This window comes from Ceratosolen solmsi, unplaced genomic scaffold (assembly GCF_000503995.2).
Source record: "Ceratosolen solmsi marchali unplaced genomic scaffold, CerSol_1.0 scaffold10, whole genome shotgun sequence".
Classification (NCBI taxonomy): Eukaryota; Metazoa; Arthropoda; class Insecta; order Hymenoptera; family Agaonidae; genus Ceratosolen; species Ceratosolen solmsi.
Window position 1 is genome coordinate 8,635,543 of NW_011948412.1, and position 20,455 is coordinate 8,655,997.

The following is a 20,455-nucleotide window of genomic DNA, read 5'->3' on the forward strand; positions in this document are numbered from 1 at the left end:
TTGACAAGTACTTTTTAATATCAATGATTATATTTCATCGATGTTTAAAAGTAGTTAATGTAATAGTAGGATGGAAATATATGGAAAAATTACACATACTTTTATATTGGTCTGATCATATCCAGTCGCTTTCTACTTTGACATATAATTTCTTGCAAGACCTTGTAAATATATTCTTCACAATTCTTCAACGTTATTTAATAACGACATTTTTAAATAAAACCAAATTACAATAAAAGCTATGTACGTTTCAATCCATTTACAAATATAATAAATGTATAAATTATAAAAGAATTATGTTTAATAATATGTGAAATGGATCCAAATTCTATTTAATAAATTACTAGAAAATATTATGTATTTCAATGTTTCGAAATTTTTCAATATATTTGTAATTCAATACTTGTAGCTTAAATCTATTTAATTTACATAAATGGTTTAAACTATCACTATTTACACATTTTAATACCATTATCAATTGATTATCACATTACATTGATATATATACCATTCAATCTATCAGAGATGATTCAAGTTAAAAATATTGCATGCCTTTAATTAAATCTAATTTAATTAAAGTCTTTAAATAATTAGAAATTCCGTACTGACAAAAGTAGATTGAAAATTTGTAAATGAATTTTTTCATTTCAATGATATCCATAAACATAGAAATATTCGATACGATATTTCAATGTCATGTAACTCATTATAATGATCTGTATTATTTTGAAAAACAGAAAAACAGAATAAATTTTGATTATAGTTTAATAGTATTCAATTTTGTTAAATACTTACTATTTAAATAATTATATAAACGTGGCTATCTAAATCTCAAACGGGATTCTCGAATTGGTCTGCAATTTCAATAAATATTGACGTTATTTATTTTTAATTTAATTAATTTATGCTCTCATTCGCAAAATTATTTTTCTTCCTTCTTTTAAACATTATACTGTTTGAAATATTAAAATGTGATTAACGTCTAAAGTAAAGATTTAATTTTTACATTTTGTTGTGTTTTGCTTAACGTCATACACTATGGCTCCGTCGACAGCAATTCCACCGTTTAGAAATTAATAGATTTCTTTTTTTCTTTTCTCTTTATTAAAAATTTTCATCTTATATAAATTCACCAGCAATAAATGCTGTAGCAATGCCGTAGGGTGAAAAAATCAAGTTGATCACAAATACTACAAATACTACAAATACTACAAATATTACAAATAGTATTTTCCTTCTAAATCTGCTCTCTAGTTCATTCGTTTTATTGATATATATTTTGATATATCAAATATTTCTCCAATCTAAGATTGTTCTGTCACGAATCCACTCGCACTAATTTAATCGAAAACAACAATCTCGCTAAAAGCCTATTTTTACTTGTTTTTTTCTCATTCATGGTGCTTTTATCAGTAATTGTAAAGACGTAACAGTAAGTTGGTTGATAAATCAAAATACCTTCCACTTACGATTACTTTGTTTATATTATGGCTTTTAATGATGATAGCGTTAATTTTTATACTATTTTGATTGTTCAATACAAATTTATAACAACAATAATCATTATTCACGTTTAGAAAGTCCGTATTTTCCGTATTTTTACGACTACGGCCGGTCGTATAGCAGCTAATGGTTAAAAAATACAGAAGATCATAGAACAATAAACGATGTCAAACAATGTATTCATCAATCCAGCTATTTATTACTCATTCTCTTTCGGCCAATCGTTTCCTCGGTTTTTTCGTTACTCGTCACTCTCTCCTTTTCTCATTATTTCTCCGTCTCTCCACATGCCCTCATGTCCCGTCGTCGCGGCCGAAGCACACACTCGCGCGCCCCTATACGCTCCTCCTCCCAGTTACTCGCGAGCGCTCGCGCGCACGCGCACGCACAAGCACGTGAATACAGGCGCGTGCATGCGTACATCGCCATACCGTTTCATTCTTAAGCTGCCCCGCACTACGTATGCATTGCCATCACGCATAAAAGCGCGTAAACTGTACTCACGCGTGTGTGCGTGCGACTGTGCCCGTGTATACGGATACCCGCAGTCAGCCGCGACGAGAATATTACGGTACTTTTTCCTACGTTTCAGCCCGGTAAAAGATTTATATTTCACTTTGGGCTTGTGTGTTTGCGAGTTGAAGTGCGCGCGCGCTCGCATACGTGTAAATATGCGAGAATGAGTTTATATTCGGCTGTGAGTACGCGTGTGTATCTTCCACACTTTCGTAGCCGCGGATGTAAAGATATTCGGATTTTTTTTTTCTCACCGTGAGGCAGTCGAGGAGCCTTCGTGCTTACACAGCGCGAAATTATTTGCATTTAGTATGCGCTCACTTGGCGATGCGACTGCGCACGCGTGTCACTTTACTTCATTAACGGGCCGAATGTACTCGCGCATTAACGCGCGCGATCCGCTCATATGCGCGAATACAATTATTTTATTATCTAACGGAAAAGCTTGAATTATCGCCTTTAGCGGTGTTAATCGGCTCTGTAAATAATGAGAAATCATAAAACATGAGAATTATATTATTGGCTCATTCAGAATGAATTAAAAGTGAGCCATATTTATATATTTTACACGTGTATTAATGAGCCGTTTGGCGGTGGGCATTCCCCTGGCATTTTAAAAAGCTTTAAGTCAATCGGGCGAATTTAATTTTTGCTCCATTTTTAAGATTCCATAACTTTTCACTCGGCTATTTGAATAATAATGATGAAATTTTAAATAAAAGTGCCTGTTAATAGTGTAGATTAGTTACTTGCTCTCGTTGTAATGTAATAGTCCGGTGAGCGAGACCACGACTACTTAAAATACAACATTGCTAATTGCACTAACGGCTAAGTAGCTAATGAATATTGCACGAAAAATCTGAAGCTCCAGCCAATTGTAAATTACTCTTTCAATATTGTCCTTTGCTAAGTTAGACATATTAGTTAGAAACGAAGGATAGTATCGTTTACAAATATAATCATTCTCTCTCTCTCACTGTACAAAATACAAAAGCAACATATAGAATACGAGAGCACAAGTTGAAAATACATCAAATAGGCGCTGAAGCGTAGAATAAGAAAGGCCGGGGATTATGTAATAGCGATTAAATTTATATGGTTCTGCATTATCGAATGCAGAGGCTTGAAAAACAAAAGAGCAATTGGCCGAGCCCGAGGATACATAAAGAACGCGCCCGGACGAAACGAGGAAAAACGGTAAAATCATATACTTGAAATAGAGTGAGGCAAAAAGAAAAATGAATAGTCGCGATGGAATTCACTTATAGAGAGAAAACCGCAAATTGACGCGACAATAATTTATCCGCGCGCGTCCAGGGGAATCTCGGCGCGATCGCGTACCACCGACCTCACGTCACTTCGGCCGTGCTACTGTGCTAACGGTTACCGTCACAGATACCGCCGTCTCCTTACTTCACCGACCACTTAAAGATGCGTATCCCCTTCGTTTCCCTGTAGCTCGGCCCGATGTATATCGAATATTGTCGGAACAATCATTGCGATTATACGTGGCCGCGGGCAAACTGTGAATAGTACTTGTTCCCGATGGCCCAGTCATTGGTGATAATAATTTTTGACCGTTTCGTAACAAGGCTTATTCCCGCAAGATTATCTTACTCTCGCGAGATGTGTGGGGCTCATATTGGTGTTATTGATTTCATCAATGGACGCCGTTGTTTAACGAACGATGTAAATTCTTGGAGAGCGCGACAAAACAATGATCTTTCATACATTAATCGTACATTAAACCGTTGGATTTATTTCATCTACTTGTTTATCATGAGCTTTATTACATTAATGCTTATTAATTTCAAACTCCAGTCATTGGATGCTCGAATATCGATGACTTTTTCTTTTCAACAACATAAATTACAATTCATTATTAATAACAAGTTTAGAGAGGTTGGTATTTCATCATTAGCAATTGATGTTGGATTAAAGCTATTAGAATCAAACGATAATGTTAATGATTGGCATTAGGCCAAAAAGTAGCTGTTTATCGGATTTATGAAATTTATTAAATTATTTATCTGCAAATATGCTGCTGTACTTTGCTTACTCCAACTGCCAAGTGCGCTGCCAAATTCTCACTATCTGAAATTTCATTCGACCAAATGCATAATCGGCAATTAAATTACATTCGTCAAGATTGATTGTATCAATTTATCAAAATATTATAATTTTCCATTTTTTTTATTATTCTCTGGTTTGTCTAACGAAATACAATGTGCTCGTTATTTATTATTTAGTTTTCATTTAGAATTACGAATCAATTTTATTCCGTGATTCGATATGAGCAGCTAATTAATATCGTAGCAATAAATTTACTTTTAATTAACTGCCACTATGTATTTAATCCATTATTAGACTATTGCATTTATACTTGAAAATAATTCTATCGATAAGCATTAGAAAATTCTAATGCTCCATTCGTGTCAAATGGCAATATCATAATGTTGCAATTACTGGTTAGTAATAATCTTCTCTATCAACTATTATTATTCTATTATAAGGTTAAATCAACATATATAATAAGCGTAGTAATTACAATAAGTACATAATCCTTGCAATTAGTCCTATGGTAAGGGAAGAAAGAATTGATTATGATTTTTTGCGTCCAGATTTTGTTTTTCTTTGTATACTCGTAACCATTAGCGAATCACTTTTGCACGAGTCATCATCTTTCTTTAGCACTGGTGAGATATGTTAATAATTTAATGCCTGTTATGGCTGTCAATTGTGTGCGTAGCTTTTTATGGATGTCGTCGAATCACCAGAGAAGGAGGATATGACATTTATTGGCTTTCTTTTCAATTACTATTGGTACGCGTTTGGTAACGTTAATACTATTAGCGTATATAAGCCATTTTTGCACAATGATTTCCTTATTTCCCAATGGTTTCCTATTGCATTGCCAAAATATCTTATCATTGTGTCGGTTTTTTTTTTTTTTTTTTTTTTTTTTTTTTTTTTTTTTTTTCTGAATTCGGATTATATTATAACACTGCTATATTTTTAAAGTCATTTTGTAAGAAAAAGTCAAGCGAATAAATAAAATCCTAAAGTACTGGATTTTCATAAAGAATAATTCATGTACCCTTGAAAATAAAACTTTCGAGTGCTCTCACAATACTATTCCAAAAAAACTTTGTAATTAAGTCTTTATAAACACATTTCAAAATGTACGATGTTTAATATTCTAAGAAATTACTGTAATTATCATTAAAAGGACAAGAATTCTATGTATCTCAATTATATTTATATATATATTGTTTTTATTTTTATTTTACCAAGTAATTCGAACAAATTTCAACAACAACAACAACAAATAAATTAAAAAAAAATATAAATAAATTAATGAGAAAGTAGATAGGAAAGGAGAAGAAACGTTGAAACAATACAAGAGAAGTAAGGACAAATCGTGTGACCATAAGTACATAAAAATATAATAAAGAGAGCAGAAAATAAACTAATTAGTACAATATAGGACGATGAGAAAGATGGCAGTATGTCTGCGAGATTGACAATGAAAAGGAAAAGTGTGACAACAAGTGAATTAGAAAAGACACGAAAAGATGTACTCAAAATAAAAACTATCAAAGAATTACTATATTATTTGCAACTCATAACGAATGTTTTGTAAATAAGCTTGAAAATTGCTATTAAGCATAATAACTGAATATTTTATCTTTTTCCTGGAATTATTAGCATCCATTGTTTTACAACTTGAATATCGATGTGCAAATTAATAATAATATACATCTATTGCAATATTGCAATATTGGTATTTTTATCTATATAACTCTAGGTGAAACAGAATGTAAAATACGTTGATTAAAGTGCAATTATAAATACGTAGAAAATAAAAGAAATACAATTTCTATGTAAAATGATGATAAAAATATTCCCACTAGCTGTATGTAATAAATAAAATATTCACATCTATATGTAATATAATATATATTTAGACATTATTAATAGTAAAATAATTAAACAGGTTAAAGTGAAATGTTTTTTTTTCTTTCTTTCTTTTGTAACAATCAATTAGAACACTGGAGAAGAATTTTTTCATATAAGTAAAATCTAGTACACATCCACTTGCTTCTTATTACTCCTATTTTTACTTTTATACAATATATTTTATGTTTAATAATATGTCAATAATTTTTCGAGTCTATAAGTTAATCAAATTTAGATGAAAAAAAAAAAAATATTCATATTATATGGCGATAATAAGAACTTTAGGGATTGATAATTGCGTCGAGATTAAAGTGAAAATTGTTAACGCATGGCATTAAGAGGTATTAATGTAAAATTATGCTTAAAGGAACATAAAGCGTTAAAACATCCTACTGTTCAAGTACTTTCAACAATAATTATAAACGATTACAGTGTAGTTAGAATATATCACTAATAATGCCGGCCGAATTTCGTAAATATAATATGATTTGTAGTTGTAGATTACAATGGGCTTGGTGAGCAATAGGCAAAAATAATTATCTTTATAAAGAGGCATTACATAATGATAATAATGTTCTTGTCACGCTAGATGTAAGTAAACAATCGTTTTAAATTACGAAAAAATTCTCATTTTTTACATCTTATATTTTTTATATTCTATAATTGAGATATAATGAGAAGAAGAGAATTGTAGCTAATTATTATATAACATTATATAATCGTGAATATTTAAACGTAAACTCTGGTCGAAAGGCATTATTCGTAAAATAATTAATTATTAACCTTAGGTAATCGATGATTTTTTGTTTTTTTTTTGTTTTTTTATTTTTTGTTTTTACTTCTTACTTTTATACCTTTAGAGGCTTTAGAGAGCGAATCGCTTTCTAAAAGTCTACGAATCGCCGTAAATGAGCGTTTAATCATGATTGTCCCTCCTCTTATCATTCGACTTTAATAAAGTCTCTCTTATACGATTTTATCATTAAAGTCGCTTTGTACTTTAGGAGATAAATACTACTTTGGATATGTTCGTCGGGATGATGGTAATTGTTCATGGCTAGAACAGGCTGCAAATAATCAGACTTAACAACTAATGCCCATATTACATAGAGATCGGTGATAAAACGGGAGCGTTGATGGGCCTTGAGTGCGTGGCAGCATTAAGTCGTCGACGTAATTGAAAAGCTTTGTCATGTCGTTGCTCGTAAAATAAAAATTACATAATAGGACATTTTCAGGATAAAACTCTCGTCTTCGTTAGCATCCGTTTCATCTTCCTCGGGTCATAACAGCGCTGAAAAAATGCGCCGCACTGTCGTCTCTATCTACTGATGTGGGAGTGGGGGAAGAAAAAAATAGAGATGGTAAGTTGAGGAAGTAGAAGGCGTCAAGTGCCGTGAATGAAATCCATTATCGTGAGTTCTCGAAATGTTCGGAGGCCCGTTTCGACTTACGCCGATTAGGCGAATATAAAAATGATTACGGTACTCTTGCAAAATCGATGAGAAACAAATCTCTTTCTCTCTCTCTCTCTCTCTCTCTCTCTCTCTCTCTCTCTCTCTCTCTCTCTATCTATCTATCTATCTCCTTCTCTCTATCTTTATCTCTCTCTTACGCGCTGGAATATGATGCAGGAAGGATGTCGCCAAGTGTAGCACGTGGCAAGGGCAGCGGAACCTGCGTTATATCGGCAAAATACTCCGTGCCGCGTGTCATTTTCGGCCTCGGTGCGCACGTGTCGCACTACTACCGGCTTAGCCAAACGTCGAGAAGGGGATGAGAATATCGAGACGCGCGCACTCGCCGCGATCACTTGACAGAGGCACGCGCATGCACCTCTTGTGCCGTGCCAGGAGAGGAGAAAAAAATGGGACGTGCCCAGGCGCTCTTACCGTTACTCGCTGCGGTCTGCTCTCCATGCTCTCCTGTATATGCATGCATACACGCGCGCGCGCACGAAACGTATCGCGAGGAGCAAATAGCTAAGTTAGTAGTGCAAAGTGGCTGTATAGCGGCCGCGAGCCGCGAGCGGCGATATTTTGACATATATATCGTCGGCGGTGTGACCTTGAATTGCCGGGTGCGCGCGCATACCTGGGAGCAGCGGCAGCCGTAAGCGCGCGCCCCGGAGCCGCTGATAGCGATAGCGCGCCGAAGAGCGTGTCCTGGATAACGGCGAGGCCGCTGCACCTGATTTTCTATTCCCCTTCTTTTCCCGGCGAAGCTCGCGCGCCCGAGCACGAGTGCAATTCGAGGTGGAGAGCCCGAGTCCCGGGGATTAAGAAATTTGCGCTTATCGCCGGCGGTATCCCGTCGAGGAACTCCTCGAGCCGGTTTACCTTGAAATTTTTTGGCCCGAGCACCAGGTGTGTTCGGTCCGCGAATCACTGGGGGGATGGTGAGTCATCATTGATAATTGGCGGCCCAGGCTATTGCTAGCGCTTCAGCTCCGTCCGGGAGATTCCAGGAACAGCGGCTTCGCGATCCTTCGATCCGATGGAAAATGAACGGGGATTCCACGCGACCTTGGATTGAAACGGCCGTTTCAAACACTAAGGATAATATTATTGAGGAATCGTGTCGACACGTGAAATTTAACATAATTAATTTATCACTATTTCTTCAATTATTGCAGGTTATGTTTGATTTTTAAACGTCCTTTAGTCCTTCGAATGTGCGCATTGGAATTTGTCGATTGAATTGACCAAATGACCGACGCTATTATTAATACTCTAATTACTAGTGAAAATTAAGTATTGTTATTAATTAGTTATGCGCACACGCGCATCAACATCAACATCAACATTGTGTTGGTTATTCTTATTGTATAGCGTTGTACGTGCGTGTGCCCTTTTGGGTACATAAATTTCCGAAATTCCATAAAATTTATAAATTTGAAAGGATTGCGTTTAAAGATACAATTAGAAAGTAACGAGTGATAGTGCGTAAAATAAGAATCATCATAAAATAGATTAATTTTTATTTAATTATAATTTATGCAGCCATTAGCATGCAATTGTGTAGATTTTATATTAGCAATATTATTCTACATTTTTTTGAAACCGCAATAAGAAAGAGTCGGTAATAATCATTGCCCTAAAAAATATATATTTATATATCTAATTCATAATGAATACAATTATTTGGTAGTTAATGATGATGTTTTCAGATAAGAGATTAAAGAAGATTTTGTCCTATCATTGAGTCTCGTATTTTTTTTTATAAAAAGTTTAAGAAACATGCTTAACTATATGGATATTAATTTGAAAATAAATGGTAATGAAATTAAATAAAATTAGTATACAGATATAATCTCCAAATTAATTAATTAGAAATCTATTTGTTTTAAAGAAAAATAGGCTAATTAATTTTGCAGATAATCATTTTTGCAATAGCAACGCAATTCATATCGTAAACTATCGTAAATGTCCCCTCTGTGCGTATTCTTTTTTGGTTTGTTATTTTTTGTTTTTTGCTTTTTGTTTTTTTTTTTTTTTTTTTTTAACATTATAGTTAATTAAAGCTAATTAGACAAAGCGCTGATAAAGACTGAAAAAATTGCTCGCGGAAATGTCTTCTCGTATGTCAAAAACACTTTCAATTACATCGTAGAATAATGACAATTTCATTCAGAGCAAAATAATTAATGTTCTCCGCTTATTCTCCCTATTTCTTCCCTTCCCCTTAAGCTATATACAAATAAATCTCAATCTGAACATTCGCCTGACGTTCTAAATATTAAAAAGGCTCTTTTAACTACCTGCGCGCCTCCTGGCTCGTGTAATAAAGAATAAAAGTCCAACGGTTGGTCAGTCTCTTTGAACGGATTTGAATCAAATTATTCGACTTTTGACAGTAACGTCTCACACATATAAAACAAGCACAACAAAATATTTTCCTACCAGACGTACCATCTTGTCTCCCCCCCCCCCTCATCCTACTCCACCACCTTCTCCTCCTCCTCCTCCTTCGCCTCTCTCTCTCTCTCTCTCTCTCTCTCTTTCATTCTCATTCTCATTCTCATTCTCATTCTCATTCTCATTACATACACTCTCTTCCTGAAAAGTCTATTTCTCCGATGTGCTTCCCATTTCCATCCACGACTACCAGCAGCGGTAGAGAGGGAGAGAGAGAGAGAGAGAGAGAGAGAGAGAGAGAGAGAAAGCGCAATGTGCAGCTGGTAGTGCGATGGTCAGCAGTGAGTCTGCCGCGTGCGTTGTACCGGTCGACGAGCTCGAGCAGTCCTTCAGTGCAAGTTCGGCTTCCGTGCCGCGCGTCGAAACCCGCACCCGAGAGTCGCGCGCGCGCGCCTCCCACTTCGAATAGCCCGCGCCGAATGATCTACCACGCTTGCGCATTCGCAGAGGCCCGGCGATCCCTGTTTCACCCTGCATTTGCATTTATCCAGCAGATCGTTAAGTGCTAAGACAAAGTGAAATGCTATTGTTGGTTATTGTAGTTTTGTTGTTGCGTTCTGGCTTTACTAAGGCAGTAGAAATGTCTCTTTACTTGTGTTAGAAAATAATTCCGCCGACTCATCCCTTAGATTTTATTGCTACTGCTAATCTCATTTTATAAGTTATTCTTTCAAAGAGTTTCAAAGAGTACAGTCGTACTTGGCCAAACAGAGCTTATCAATTTCTTAGAGTGATTTAAAGAACAAACGAAGTTTAAGATGTTCTTTTAGACAACTTGTGTGCAAATTAGATTGTTATATCGCGTATATAAATAATTCCAATATTTATCATAGCGCTCATCAATCAAGCTATCGTAAAATTTTAAGGGAATAGCTATTATTTTATTTAAATCATGTTTGATTAATTGCGATAACAATTTTTACGCGATACCGAGGCATTTTTTTTCTTTGTTTTTTTTTTTTTTTTTGTGCTCCATCCATACAAAGTATTCGAAAATCTCATTGACTTATGCTTATTTATAATTTCAAAACTAATGAATTATTAAAAGAATATCTACTTCGTTCTTGAAAAAGAGTGATCTATTATAATACATAAAAATTTCTGTCAATGTTAGCAAAACTTTTTTGAAACGAATTATTACTAAATCTACCTAAGCTGTGTAATATTAGTGGGAAACGACAAAATTTTACCTAATGAATACGCTAATAATGTTCGATTGAGCGAATGATGCGAAATAATAGTTTGTAATTATAAAGCCACCTACTGAATATCCGTTTTCTTCTAATTCAATCTATCTAATTCAATCTTCTAGTTCGAATCAATTACTTCGACTCGTCATAAGAAAGAATAATGCAAAACAATAAAGCTCATTAATTGTCGGACAGGCCGTAGGAAATTTCGTGATTTTGATCGTCTCCGTGAAGATCGTAAGCTCTGTAAAAGCTAATTTTCCGGTGCTCGGCACATCGTTACCTGATAATCGAGGGACGACAAAGGCTGAGTAGCTCAATTTTTCTCATAAGTATGCAAATCTGGCAAGATTAGGAGCAGTCGGGCGATCCTCGCGAGGATGAGCGGCAGCACGGCGGAACCAAGTCGCGCCGATCATCGGTGAGAGTCGGTACCTAGACGACAACCCCCGGGGATTATACGCGCATCCGACGATCTGATCTTCCGACCTCCAACGACATCAACGATCAGGTAATGGATGACTTCAATGTTCTCTGCGTTACCGTCACTATTTCATTGAACTTTCACTCTTTTTGTCAATGCGCACGTAGCCGAGATGATTAAAGTCCTTTCTCGCGGGAGTAAAAGAAACGTATGCGAGTCAATAAATATAAATTAAGCCTAAGGTAATAATTTTTACAGTAACAATTCAGGTGGGCAAGTACGCGCAAAGTGTATGAATTCAAGTTGTGGCTTTATTGAAAATGTTAATATCACGGGTCTCGTTCATAATTATGGCAATTCAAGTGGTATGCACTCGATGTCTTATTTTCACAAAACCACGTATGGTATTTTATTTTAGAGTCACAATCAAACATTAATTTCTTATACAGTCAAATATCTTTTTATATTGCGTAAGGAGAGAACGCCTCTTACATTTAATTTAGTTGAAAAAAGTAAATAGGCTTTGCAAGTTTTTGTGGATGAAATTGTTTGCTCTTAAAATTTAAGTGGCTTTTTAAATGTAAAGGAAATATTTAATTTTATTACAAACTTGGAAATCGCATTTTATCCTGATCTCTTACTATAGTAGTAATTGATTTCATTTACGCCGAGTATTCTTGGTTAAAATTTTATGGATAATAATAAAATAAAATGGTCTCTTTTTAATTCGTTCACTTTTTATAGTTGTAAATGGAATGAGACTATAAAATTATAAGATCTATTTTGTTCTAGAGGAAAGGAAGAGTCGGTGAAAAATGACCTAAAGAAATTTGTCATTTTAATAAAAAAATTTTTTGTCCGTTATATTTATATTTGTATTACTATGGTGTTTGTCATTAACATTTTTAAATTAATGTCTTGTAATGTTTTAATAAAATTATATAAGCTATTTGTATAGAATTTGCCGATCAAAATTCAACGAACGAATAACACGAATAAATGGAATTAAATTGTTTGATTATTTAGAAATATTGTGTTTATATATATATATATATATATATATATATATATATATATATAAATATAACTTTGTAAAAATAAAAATTGAAATAAACAGCTTTAAAAAAAAATATATACAATAAATTATAAATATAATTTATAAAGTATATTTTTCTAAAAATACCAGGGTAATATTGAGATGATTTCATTATAAAATTTAATGTACACGTGAAATTCTGGATATAGTGAAAGCTTTTACGTGTAGACATAATATTTATATAAATGTTCAAAATCTACTATACAACAAATAAAAGTACTCGTATTATTATGATATACATTTATCTTCGTATCTTTAATTTATATTTTCCTTAACAATGGGTGTGCATAATTTGATCAAATTTTTATGATATTCTGTTGAAAAATATTGTCAAAAATAATAAAAATGTAGTAATATCAATTGGACTTAAGGAAGATAATCAGTAATATTACAGATCTCATAAGGGAAGACAATTTTAATAATCATATTTAAGTAACATACTTCATTAAGAAGGAAAGAAGTTGATTTTTAATATAATTTTAGAAGGATGCAAAAAATTCGGATTTTATTTTGTGTAATTCAATTATAATGACAAATAACGTTAAAACGTCGTATAATATACTTTTAATGAAATTTGAAAGTTATAGAGTTGGCATGAAGTCAATGTCCGTCCGAATAAAATATTTATCGAATTCATATCAAAGTCTTATTATAATATCATAATAAAATTAAAATTATTTAATTATAAGAACGAACTACTATAATTATTGCATGAGAATTATTAGTAATTTCACCTGTTTAATATTTTAATGGAAAAAATTATTTTTTTTCCATCAAGTTTATAGCTCGTATTTTATAACCAAAAGAATCAATTATACGAAAAGAAGATGCAGTCATTCAAGTTTTCATCTCAATTTAGATTACGTATGATTAAAGAGGGAGATAAGTGTTGCAATCTTTATGTTTCAAATACAATTGCATAAATAGCCAATAGTCCAGTAGCGAATTTGTCTCTGTCAGATTGGTCGTGTTGACGAGAAAGTGCTGTTGCACGTGGGTCGAAGTAACATATTGAGAATCAAGAAGGGTGACACCCACTTGGTGAATCCGTAGGCATAAGAAATACCTAAACTAATCAGCATATAATACATTATAGGTATTTTTTCAGAATAGTACGAAGCCGATTTTTCTCATTTATTTCTTCCAATAAGATCGATGAAGTTATGGGTCATGCAAGATAGACAATAAATACCATGTCACGTTGAATTAAATAAGCCAGATGATTGAATTTCTAAAATCTAACGCTCTTTACAAATATTTGGTGAAATATTTATTTTAAAAATAATTTAGTATTTAGCGATTTTATTAGGAGGCCGTTTTCTTTCCAATTTCTACTTTGTAAAATTCATCCGAGCTTCGAATAATTAACCATGACAAAAATTCTCATCGTTTTTATTTCATTTTATTACATACATTTGTTTAATAAACGGTATAAACTAAACAATTTGCAATAATCTTAGATAATGTATGTTAATTATTGTTACTAGTATGCTGACGAATATCTTAAAATTTAAGAATATTTCGGTTTTCAAAATGAAATACAATAGCTTTAAATATTCTTTCCTCTTAATCATCTGGCTTTAGATTATAATTTATGGGATCGGTAATTAAACAAAATTTTAATTTACAATATTCAATACCAAAAATAAACGATAATATTGTATTCTTTGCTGAGTTTTTTTTTTTTTTTTTTTTTTTTAAATTTACCAATAATTATTTAACTCCTATTAAGTTAACTCTCATTAATAGTTATATGAAAAATGATATATTTATCGTTAGGATTATTTAATACTATATAAATATAAGTAATTATATGATAAATTTGGTGTTAATATTATACGAGTTCCGTCTTAATAAACTATTTTATATTATAGATAATGAATGTGTCTGCTATGATTATCATTATCCTGATAATTTCATGAACTCTCTATAAGTAAAAAATATTTTAATATTCAGATAGAATTATTACATTAAAGCTCGATTTTATTACTATAAATGTAATGAATAACAGTATATCGTCACGTTTGAATATAATTACAAAGTAAAAAGTAATAGAATTATCGTTAATTGACTTAACGCTCAGGCATAATATTGTTCTGCTGTGCTAAACAAATTAGTATTGTCTAAACGAAGTCTCTTTCTAGAGAAAAATATAATTATGTGTTTGTAAGCTTATCCCCCTTACATTTCTGAAAATTGTTGTAATAAATGTTGTATAAATCATTTTTCTACTCTGATATAACCTCTTGTGCAAATTACAAGGAAATACATGCAATTATTAAAATAATGTCCAGTTATGGATTTAATGAAATTGTAAATATTAGAAAACAACAAATTAAACAACAATGTAATATCTATGGAATAATTAATCAATTCATGGCTCGAAAAAGGGAAGAAATTTTCGTGTCCCCGTATGGGTGCATTATTTATTTACGAATTCGCAATTAATTCAATTGATTAATTTGTCCGTATTCGATTCTATTAACTTGCCATGTTAATGTAATATCATTAATTCTACGGATTTATTCGTATTTAGGCTCATTAGATGCAATAACATATAAGACCATAGAAGTGAAATACTTTTTAATTTAAAAGAATATATATTTATATATATTAGATAATGACGCTCATTAACTTTACGTGAAACTTTACCAGATTCATGAAAGCATGTCGCACATAAGCAACCGAAGCGTTACGAACTTAAGCCGACCAACATAATGGAATAAGTAATTACCGAACAAAATGGATAACAAAACCTTCTGTCTCATCGATTAGCAACTTTATTTTTTCAATGGGATAAGCGACCTCGTCGTCACATTTGCTTATCAATTGGAGCATTTATCGGGCTATGGTAGCAGAGCGAGTCTCGGCCATTGGATTTCTAGCAGTGCATAAGTCGTCCAAGTTCTGCCAAAACGCTCGATCTCCATCAACGTCCCGATGAGGGAGACGGAAATCGCCTCTACCTATCAGATTAAGAGATAATGGCGATGAGCCGTGGACGGCGTTAAGCGGTCGCAGCTCGATGCGTCGCTGTTTTCCGCAGCCGTGCGCACGCACTCGAGAACAGATGCACGAGTGCTTACCAAGAATCCGTATAGATTGTTAAAGTGTCTTTTCGGGTCACTAAGCATAATTAGCATAAATGCAGACGCCCGAGACAGAGTGAGAGAGTGAGTGAGTGAGTGAGTGAGAGAGAGAGAGAGAGAGAGAGAGAGAGAGAGAGAGAGAGAGAGAGAGGGACGAAACTGTACTTTTGTGAAAGTCACGTGCGTTTAACGCGGATCATAATATTCCGCCTTCTCCCACGTCCTTTATCTTTGTACTTTTTTTCCTTCCTTTACACGGCCACAATATACTTAGCTTTGATAGTGAATTAATTATCTCAAAGTACCGACGGCTCTTTTAATTTTTAAGTATCTTTGGCTCGCCTAACGAATGACTTTTAATATGAAATTCTATTGCCTCGAATTGTCCCTAATTATTATTCGATGTAACATTATGATTATATCAACAAACATTTTGTCTAGTTTTTTACTTCGGCCAATTTGCCTCAATGAATAATTAATTTTTAAAGGGATTTTTTCATGCTGATCATTGGGTAAACATATATATAATGAAAAATTGTAATGGTAGAAAGTTGGGGATTTTTTCATATGAGGACAAATTCAATTATCGCATAACCACAAAGGTGTGACGCGTTATAACCTATTCACAGTTTTTCTATATCCTAGTCAACTCGGTTGAACTTTCGGATTGCGCTAGTTTTTCTCAAGTGTTTTCGTTTTTCTAAGCTTTACTTTCCTTACGCTACGAAATTCACTGGAAAATCTGTCTAACGGGACAAACAACATAATATTATTTGTAGTTAGTTAAAGCATTTATCCTAATCGTCTGCTTATACTTAATCCTACGAATATAAGATGATAGTATGAACTTTCAAGGCAATGGCCAAGGTTATATATATATTTTTTGTGCAATTGCATTCAAACCTCAAAGATTACAGTTTCATCCGAGAGATAGAGTGTGATTTTAAAATTTTTTTTTCAGGTTTGATATTACTCGTATATTGTAAGGGAAAAAAAACAACACAAAAGATCTCGTGAATATTATTATTATTAGAAGAAGAATTTACTTGTTTTAATTTTTAAATGTCAATAGGCTTTATTTATCGAGCATAGATAATGCAAGTTGAAGGATAATTTGTCGAATCTTAAAACTTATACGACTTGAGTGTGGAACGAACGAGCAAATTGGCATTTCTCATACGCGAATCAAATATATTACACGAAGTTTTCAATTTTCTTAAACCTGAAAAATATAAAATACTTAAGTCTGTGAAAAATCATCATTACGATACCGAGTGAATTACGTTTAGTATTAATGCTATTTCAATACGGATACATGTTTCATCATTAGTATAAACAGTATGCATACATACACACACACACACACACACACACACACATATATATATATATATATATCTATAGATAGATAGATAGATATAGATATATCACTTTATTATAATATTAAAAATAATGATTTTAGTTTAATAAATATTAGCTTTCTTTTTTCGTGTAAAAACGATTTCAAATGTTCTAGTCAATTGCTTAATCATAAGTGAGATTTTAATTGAAACTCACAACTGTTGCTATATAAAGGCTTTACTTACTTTACGAGTAATTACAATCTGCAGAAATTTATAACATTTAATTTATAACATCCATAAAAATGACTGAGCTACCCTAGAAACCCAACGTAATAATATGCTTCCATTATTAGAAGTATTTCCATCGATTTGAAATTAATGATTATCTACAGAACTTAATTAAACTTCTAATGTTGCATTTCAAAATCGTAGCGAACATCATCTGACATCAAACTTAACTTTGAACTACAATTAAAATTGAACCAATCAACTACGCAATTTACGCTTGAAAGCAACACCGTCTCAAGTTATTAATACCTTGCATTATAATCGAGGAATATGTTTTAGGATTGGGATGAGCGCAAGCAGGACTCTGTATTATGGTAAGTGGCAACTCTTACACCACCCTAAGCTTAACAATTTATATACGAAAATAACCGAGCGCCCCCGAGATGCTAATACGAAGCCGCGTCAAAATGGTTCGATTATCTATGCCATAAGCGATGGAAATCATCAAAGGATGATGTCTTATCGTACAATTCACTAAAAAAACAATGTGATGATTATTAAATACATCCCGTGAGCCTTACGCAGCATACGACTTGAATGGTAAGGCGCGAGAGCGCTGCGAAAGGATCTTATCGAGCGATCGTCACGTTACGTCACATTCCCCGTTAAAGAGAACCAGAAGTCAGAGGTGTAGCGATGGGCAATTTCCATCCCGATAGTTCCACCTCGCCGACCTCTTGGACAAGAAAAATAACAAAACAAAAACAAAAACAAAAGCAAAAACAAAAACAGAAACAGAAACAGAAACAAAGAGCAACGAGAATAAACAAAGAGTAAAAAAAGAAAGATAAAAAAGATAAAAAAAAGAAAACTGATATCGGCGCGTGCCCCTCCCAAGTCGCTCAGGATCTATAATTGTCTCGCCCTACCGCCGCCCAGCCGCGCGCTCGCTCGAAAATCCGTTACCTTTTGACCCTTTTATGTGCGTGGCCGCGCGTCAAGGAAGGAGGGAAGCCAGCGAGTCGAGAATCTGGCTCGCGCGAGTCCAGTGGCGCGCAGGTGTGTCAGTATCAGCGTAACTAGAACTTGGAGCGAGGTGACGAGCAAGTTTTTGCGCGGGCTGCTCCAGTTCGACGAGAGAGCGCCCGAGCGTTTCTAGCGCCGTTACGGGAGGCCAATTGGAAACGGGGACTTTTTCGCGCGACGCGGATGGCTCCATCGCGGTCGGGGTGAGCCTCGAGTTGCGACGACGCTCGCCCTCGGGGACGAGGAGATTACGGTGGCGAGGGCGACGAGGGCGACGAGGTCGACGAGGGCGACGAGGGCGACGAGGGCGACGGGTGCGGCGAGGGAGGAGGGAGCGGCGGGTGCGGCGGGTGCGGCGGGTGCGGCGGGTGCGGCGGGTGCGGCGGGTGCGGCGAGGGAGAGCGATAGTCTTGCTTTTTTATCGGGTTATCGGGTGGCAGCCGAAATGCGGGGGATCGCGTTGCGAGTGCCGCTCGACGATGTTTCCCGGTATCGCGCCTACCAGGAACGTCATTAAGCCTGTCGACACATCGTCATCGACGAATTGATAAAAAGAAGGAGCGCACCGTGGAACGATCGGGGACCGGATGAAAACTCGGGGCCGCCTCGACGCATGTTCCGCGAAAACCCAATGTAAACTACTTTAAGCTTTTCCGCGAAAATGCCGGCCGGTTGTTAAAATAATTTCCAGGGCTCTTCTTAATGGCGCGGCTCGGTTTACCCATAGATTTCTAAAAGGATTTCTCGATAAAGATATTGCGCGCGGCGATGAAACTGCGAAGCTGCGCCGCGCGCGAATAATCCAGCAGCGCATGGCGGCCGCCGACCGGATGCCGATCTCCTCGCGAACGATTAAAAGCTACGGCCGCGCGAGTCCCGCTACCCCCCGTCATTCCTCCCATCGCGCGAATTCGGTTCCTCCGAGTCCCGCGCAGGCTTCTAGGCTCCGCCTTGCGCCCACTTTAATCCGTCGCGAATTTAAACGCAACGCGCACCATCGCCTCTCCGCCTCTTCTTCTCCACCATCCACACCACCACCAGTCCCCCCCCCTCCCCCCCCCCCCCCCCCCCCCCCCCCCCCCCCTCCCTACCACCATCCCTTATCGTCGCCTCCTACCCGCACCACCACCGACACTGTCACGAGCACCCTCACGGCCATCGCCAGCACGCGGTAATGGGCTTCGAGAGAAGCCCGTTTAAGCAATTTTTTTTTTTCGCGTCGATATCCGTCGAAAATCGCAGCCTCCTACTGATTCATTGTTGTCGGACATCTTTGTCTCAAAAGTCGGCCGCTCGCCACCGTACAATGCAAACGTGACTGCGCGCAATCGAGAAATATGCAACGCTTCGCTCGCGACACTCCGTCGAGGTGTCTCGGATACTCCTTCCGCGGCCGTCGACGAGGTCGAGGACATCCCGGGCGCTCGTTCTTCGGGCTATTCCGGCATTGGAAAAAAATACTAAACCCGACTTGAACCGCTGTCCCCCCCCCCCCCCCCCCCCCACGCTGCGGGCGAGCTCTTTCGCGAAGCCCAACAGCAACCTCTACCCAGCTGGAATTCGGCTGGGAATTTCGACGGAGATGAATTGGTGTGGGCAGAAATTGACTCGTCGAAGCTTCCGTCCACGGGGCTTTCACTTTGGCTTGTAAGCGAGTCGCGCCTACGAAAGAAAGGACATTGGCTTCCACGGTGGCCGGATTATTTTTTCTGCCACGTCATTGACCGGAACTTTTTGTCCGTCAATCGCGTCATCGTTGCTTTAGCGGGTGGTCTTCGGAATAGAATACGTCTTAGGAGCACGTGGCTTTAGGACGGCTAGAAGGCTAACGGTCGGTCGTTAAACGGACGTTTTATCACACGAGATAATGTGGATAATTGTCCTTACGTGTGTCGATGCCTATCCTCACCAAAGTACAATCATTTGCAAATGTAAATCGATCGATCGTGCCGCTATTGCCAAGTATTTTCACCGAGAGTTTCATTACTTTGAACTTGCCGTAAAAATATTACTAATCGTGACATTTAGACGTTTGATGCCCGCTTACTCTTCGCCATTCTCATATTCGCAAATGCGCAAAGTTTATCATTATCTCGCAAGCCTTACGAGTACTTTATAAGAATGATAAGCGAGCAGCAACTCATTATTTTCCGTCTCTATTTA

The 20,455-nt window shown here is 35.8% G+C and overlaps 1 protein-coding gene across 1 annotated transcript in view; it reads left to right on the forward strand.

The window, feature by feature from the left end:
* The first annotated feature begins 11,297 nt into the window (after positions 1-11,297).
* The window catches only part of LOC105364706 (serine proteinase stubble), a 72,570-nt gene continuing 63,412 nt past the window's right edge, over positions 11,298-20,455 (forward strand). The window contains exon 1 of the mRNA XM_011502711.1: positions 11,298-11,597. The gene's annotated coding sequence lies outside the window, so the exon portion shown is untranslated. The remainder of the gene's footprint in view (positions 11,598-20,455) is intronic.